Source organism: Nomascus leucogenys, unplaced genomic scaffold, assembly GCF_006542625.1.
Source record: "Nomascus leucogenys isolate Asia unplaced genomic scaffold, Asia_NLE_v1 002041F_16393_qpd_obj, whole genome shotgun sequence".
Taxonomy (NCBI): Eukaryota; Metazoa; Chordata; class Mammalia; order Primates; family Hylobatidae; genus Nomascus; species Nomascus leucogenys.
Genome location: NW_022096112.1, coordinates 4,048 through 10,361, shown reverse-complemented (window position 1 = coordinate 10,361; position 6,314 = coordinate 4,048). Strand labels below are relative to the sequence as shown.

The 6,314-nt window shown below is 40.3% G+C and overlaps 1 pseudogene; it reads right to left on the bottom strand.

Annotated features, from left to right (window-relative positions):
• Positions 1–275: 275 nt before the first annotated feature.
• Positions 276–730, bottom strand: LOC100582624 (annotated as a pseudogene).
• Positions 731–6,314: the final 5,584 nt, after the last annotated feature.

Below are 6,314 nucleotides of genomic sequence, written 5' to 3'. Positions count from 1 at the left end.
AGTGAGTCGAGATCGCGCCACTGCACTCCAGCCTGGGGCGACAGAGCGAGACTCTGTCTCAAAAAAAAAAACAAAAACAAACAACAACAACAAAAAAACCAAATTTGATTGGAAGGAGTAATGCTGGCCTGGGCTATCTAAATTGGTATAGTAGTTTATAGGTGCTAGTTTCTGTATCACAGATATAGTCTAGCTTAAAACACATGATGTTGCTTCCTCAGTGACTCCTTTTTTGTCAATAAACAATCATTTATTACTTGAGTACATAGACAAACTTATGCAACCAGGGCAGAGGCTGTGGATGACTCATATTTCCAATTGGGAGGGAGGATTGCTTGGTCTTATATTAATAATATCGAGCCAGTGGGTGAATTTGTCTATCAGAATCAGATGGAATTTGGCATCCTTATCCTTTCTGTTCTTGTCAAGATGCTTTCGAATAGCAACTGCTTGCTTAATTAAACAGTAGAGATCCTCAGGGAGATCAGGCGCAAGTCTTTTGGACTTAAGGATTCTTAAGATTCTATTGCCTGTTACAAAACATACTTGTGCAACACCATATGAGCCTCAGGATCACACTGATTTGTAAGGGAGGCAGACCCTTCTTGGTCAGTTTGTAAGTCTGCTCCTTCATGTCATCAGATGTCAGCTTCAGCCAAGTGGGAACCTTGCAGTGACAGGGCAGAGCCGATTGAGACAGGCCCTTCCCAGGAGCACGCATGCAACTCATGATGGTGGCAGTCAGGTGGTCCAGTGACTACGTCTTGAATGTGTTGTATAATAATGCTTTTCAAACTCTAATGTGCACATGAATCACCTGGGATCTTTTAAAAATGGTTTCTGATTCAGTGGGTCTGAGGGTGGAGCCTGAGATTCTACATTTCTAATGAGCTCCCAAATAGATGATGCCCATGTTGTTGGTTCACAGACCAGAGTTGGAGTAAAGAATGTCTTGGATTAGTAATTCAGTCAGATGACCTTTAATGCACACTTTAACCTTGGGAGTCTATAAATATCCCAGGTTGGAGTGGGTGAGCTAGTATAAAGAAAACTAAAGCTAGGCGTGGTGGTTCATGCTTGTAATCCCGGCGCTTTGGGGGGCCGAGGCGGGAGGATCTCTTTAGGTCAGGAGTTTGAGAACAGCCTGGCAATGAGACCCTGTCTCAAATAAAATAAATAAAATAATAAAAATATAAAATAAAAAGTAAGAGCCGGGCGCGGTGGCTCATGCTTCTAATCCCAGCACTTTGGGAGGTCGAGGCGGGCAGATCACGAGGTCAGGAGTTCGAGACCAGCCTGGCCAACACAGTGAAACACTGTCTCTACTAAAAATATAAAAATTAGCTGGGCGTGGTGGTATGTACCTGTAATCCCAGCTACTTGGGAGGCTGAGGCAGGAGAATTGCTTGAACCAGGAGGTGGAAGTTGCAGTGAGCCAAGACCACTGCATTCCAGCCTGGGCGACAGAGCTAGACTCTGTCTCAAAAAAAAAAAAAAAAAAAGTAAGAAAACTGTATTAGAAATGAAAGGACTACTGGGCGCGGTGGCTCACACTTGTAATCCCAGCACTTTGGAGGCTGAGGTGGGCGGATCACGAGGTCAGGAGTTCGAGACCAGCCTGGCCAACATGGTGAAACCCCGTCTCTACTAAAAATACAAAAATTAGCTGGGCGTGGTGGCGTGTGCCTGTAGTCCCAGCTACTCAGGAGGCTGAAGCAGGATAATCGCTTGAACCCAGGAGGCAGAGCTTGCAGTGAGCCGAGATCGTGCCACTGCACTCCAGCTTGGGTGAGAGAGTGAGACTCCATCTCAGAGGAAAAAAAAAAAAAAATGAAAGGACTAAATTAAAAAAACACTCATTTGAGTATAGTATGTTGACTGACAAAGGATTGTTACAAGATTGAAGTATATCTTAAATGATTTTCCACCCTGTACTGAATATAGTTTGGAAGTAGCTAGCTAGCTTTTATTGGGAACTTAACCTAATAAGTGATGGTGTATTATAAACTAATACACCATCTTATTTATATACATGCTCATATTTGAATTTCAATTATTTTTTCTTTTGTGCCTTTTTAGTGCCAGTATGGCCTTGTGGCTTTTTTTTTTTTTTTTTGAGATGGGGTCTTGGTCTTTCGCCCAGGCTTGGCGTGATCACAGCTCACTGCAGGCTTGACCTCCTGTGCTCAAGCGATCCTCCCACCTCACCCTCGCTGAGTAGCTGGGACCACTGGTGCATACCACCATGCCCAACTAATTATTATTATTCTTTTGAGACAGAGTTTCCCTCTTGTTGCCCAGGCTGGAGTGCAATGGCATGATCTCAGCTCACTGAACCTCTGCCTCCCGGATTCAAGCAATTCTCCTGCCTCAGCCTCCCAAGTAGCTGGGATTACAGGCATGGGCCACCATGCCTGGCTAATTTTGTATTTTTAGTAGAGATGGGTTTCACCATGTTGGTCAGGCTGGTCTCGAACTCCTGACCTCAGGTGATCCACCCGCCTCGGCCTCGCAAATTTCTGGGATTACAGGCATGAGCTGTGCCTGACTTAACTAATTTTTATTTTTAAATTTTTTGTAGAGATAAGGTCTCATTACATTGCCCAGGCTGGTCTGGCACTCCAGGCCTCAAGTAGTCGTCCTGCCTTGACCTCCCAAAGTTTTGGGATTGCATGTGTGAGCCACTGTGCCTGGCCACAGATATTTCTATATGGTAGCATATTGAAAAGGATTATAGATACTTGTTGACAAAAAGAGTCAAACTCTGTAAAATATTAAAGAGATTTATCTGAGCCAAATGTGAGTGGCCATGGACCAAGACACAGTCTCAAGAGGTCCTGAGAACATGTGCCCAAGGTGGTTGAGTTATAGCTTTATTGTATACATTTTAGGAAAACATATGACATCAATCAGTACATGTGAGGTCTACATCGGTTCGTTCTGGAAAGACGGGAAAGATGGAGGGCTTACAACTGATAGGTGGATTCAAAGATTTTCTAATTGGCAATTTGTTGGAAGAGTTATTTTCTAAAAACCTGGAATTAGTATAGAGGAGTGTCTGGGTTAAGATAAAGGGTTGTGGAGACCAGATTCTTATTGCATAGATGCAGTGGCCTCCCTTAGAGACAACAGGTGGCAAATATTTTTTTGTTCAGACCTTTAAAAAGTTGCTGGGCGAGGTGTGGTGCCTCACACCTATAATCCTAGCACTTTCAGAGGCTGAGGTGGGCGCAGGAGTTTGAGACCAGGAGTTTGAGGCCAGGAGTTTGAGACCAGTCTAGGCAATATAATGAGGTCCCTCTTAACAACAACAAAAATTAGCTGGGCATGGTGGCAGGTGCCTGTAGTCCCAGCTACTTGGGAGGCTGAGGCTAGAGGATTGCTTGAGTCCAGAAGGGCAGAGGCCCTCAGTGAGCCATGATCACATAGATTGAGACTCTGTCTCAAGAAAGAGATTTAGGTTAATATGTATGTGTATGTTACTATATGTTTATATATTCCTTAGCTCTTTCTGCTGAGAGCACTTAATTGCAGTGAAACCTCAGTAACAGTGAGCACACGTGCACATGTAGTGCCCAGCTTTTGGTTTCTAAATCTTATCATTGACTAAGAGGAACCAAGGCTCCTTGGAGAAATGCTAATCTAGGGCCAGAGAGGGAAAGTATAAAATGAGCCTATAGAATTCGTTGTGCCAGAAAGTAGGAAGTACTCAAATGATGAGGATGTGTCAAAGACACAGGGAATTGCCTTGAAGGTGCTCACACTGGCTAAATTCACATAATTTGAGCAACAAAATAAATAGAGTAGGAAATTTAATTTTGTAGAATAAAATAAGAATCCATGATACTGATAAAAATATAAATGAATAAATGAATTTGGGGGGACAGGGTAGCTCTCTGTTAAAATGCCAACTACAAATGTAGAAGGAAACGATGGAATTAGATACATCATCTTTTGTGGTATTTGATAATGGCAAGAGTAGTCAATGAATACTAAGGCTGGTTGGCAGAGATTTGATGAGGAACAGGATATGGTGAATTATCAAAATAATCCCCCATAATATATAAATCAAATACAAGGAAACATAGTACTTTACAGTGAAGAAACCTGGCAGACACCAGGTTGACCAAGTGATGAGGGTTAAATCCCTAGGGATGGGAAGGATAGGTATAGTACGCACAGCATCATTTCTGTGTATTCTTTTTAAGAATATGTGGCCTGAATCTGATATTAGGAACATCAGCTGGGCCCAGATTGAGGGTGGTCCTAGAGAATGAAAGGCTTGTACTCTTTAATTTTTTTGAGACGGAGTCTGGAGTGCAGTGGTTGCTCACTGCAACCTCCACCTCCTGGGTTTGAGTGATTCTTGTGCTTCAGCCTCCCGAGTAGCTGGGATTATAGGCGTGTACCCCACACCTGGCTTTTAAAAAAAATTTTTTTAATACAAATGGTTCACCAGGCTTGTCTGAAACCCCTGACCTCAGGTGATCTGCCCCGCTTGGCCTCAAAGTGTTGGGATTACATGCATGAGCCACTGCACCTGGCTCGCCTGTACTCTTGACCGTCAAAAGACATGAAAGATAGGGAAAGAAGGAAAGACTGATTGAGGGAGACTGAGGAGGTCCATTAACTAAATGCAATATGTGTTTCTGTTTAGGATCCCTGCACCTGAAAGAGAGGTGTTGTTGGGACATTTGGTAAAATTTGAATATGTCTGTGGTTTGACTCTGTATTATACCAATGTTCATTTCCTGATTGGGGGGTTGTATGGTGGTAATGTAGCAAAGTGCCCTTGTTTTGGGAGGTACATACTGGAGTATTTAGGAGGGTGTGAGGGATTGTGTCATACAAAAAGATACATATCACACCAAACATTTAAGAACAACACCCTTTCTTGAACATTTTTCAAAATAAAAACAGAAACAACGTATTTTTCTGATTATAAATGTATCTTTCTTGTTTTTATATTTAAGATTATACATTTGATATATTTGTAGTATAATTCAGTAAAATTTATTGGTTGACAAAATGCTTGATTATCCAAGAATATTAACAGTTCTTTTTTTTTTTTTTTTTTTTTTTTTTTTTTTTGAGGCAAAGTCTTGCTCTGTCATCCAGGCTGGATTGCACTGGCATGATGTCGGCTCACGGCAGCCTCTGCTCTGGGTTCAAGCGATTCTCCTGCTTCAGCCTCCCAAGTAGCTGGAATTACAGGCGCCTGCACCACACCCAGTTAATTTTTTTTTTTTTTTGGTGGAGGTGGGGTTTCGCCATGTTGGCCAGTCTGGTCTTGAACTCCTGACCTCAAGTGATCTGCCCACTCGGCCACCAAAGTGCTGGGATTACAGGAGTGAGCCACTGCCTGGCCCCATATTACAATTCTATTTATCTTAATAGGAATAATAATACATTTTTAACATTGTCTTTCAGAAAGTTGAAGTTGATGGTAGTTTAAGTGATAGCCACATATCTCCTCCAGCGAAACGCACTTTGAAACAACCTGATTCTGTTTGCAAAGACAAATCAAAATCACGAAGTACTGGTCAGCGAGAGGAATGGAACTTATCAACTGGACAGGCCAGGTGAGAAAGGAGAACTCATTGATTGTTTTTTCTTAAATTACTGAATGTGATTCAGGGCTGATATTAATGCTAATTTTCTTAGCTTATAAATAAGTGTCTTGTAAATACTTTTAAGTAAATTGTATTAAACTTATTTATAATTTTGTATGTAATTTTATTTTCTCCCAATATACTCTAAAATATATTTGTTTTATAAAGATATATGGTATGTAACAGAAATTCCATAAGTAAAACAATAAGGATTTTGATGACTCTTGAGTATGCATATGTATTTATAGTCCTGAAAATTTAAATAAACTTATGGTCAGAGTTATTTTTTATTTGAAAATAAAATCTCCCTTTTTTAAGATTATTGACTATTTCACTTGAATCGATATACTAAGATATATGACATTTAAATTAATTTTAAAGACATCTTTTCATCTATTATCCTGTTTTTAACTTAAATTTGCTTTGTGTCTGGTTCAGTATGTATCAGGAAAACTTAATTTTAGTCAGTTTCATAGTAAATTACCGACATTTACTCCGAAACTGACTAAAATTAAGTTTAATTTACTCCAAATGATAGTTAGGTTAGGCACACACATAGAAAATTTTAAACATTGAAATCAGAATCTTTAACTTCTGTTTTATATGTCTTATTTTTATTTTTTTCTAATTAAAACAGTTTTTTTTTTTTTACATGGGTCTGGGAACTAAAGGTTTTTAAACTCTTTAAAGTATTTATTTTTT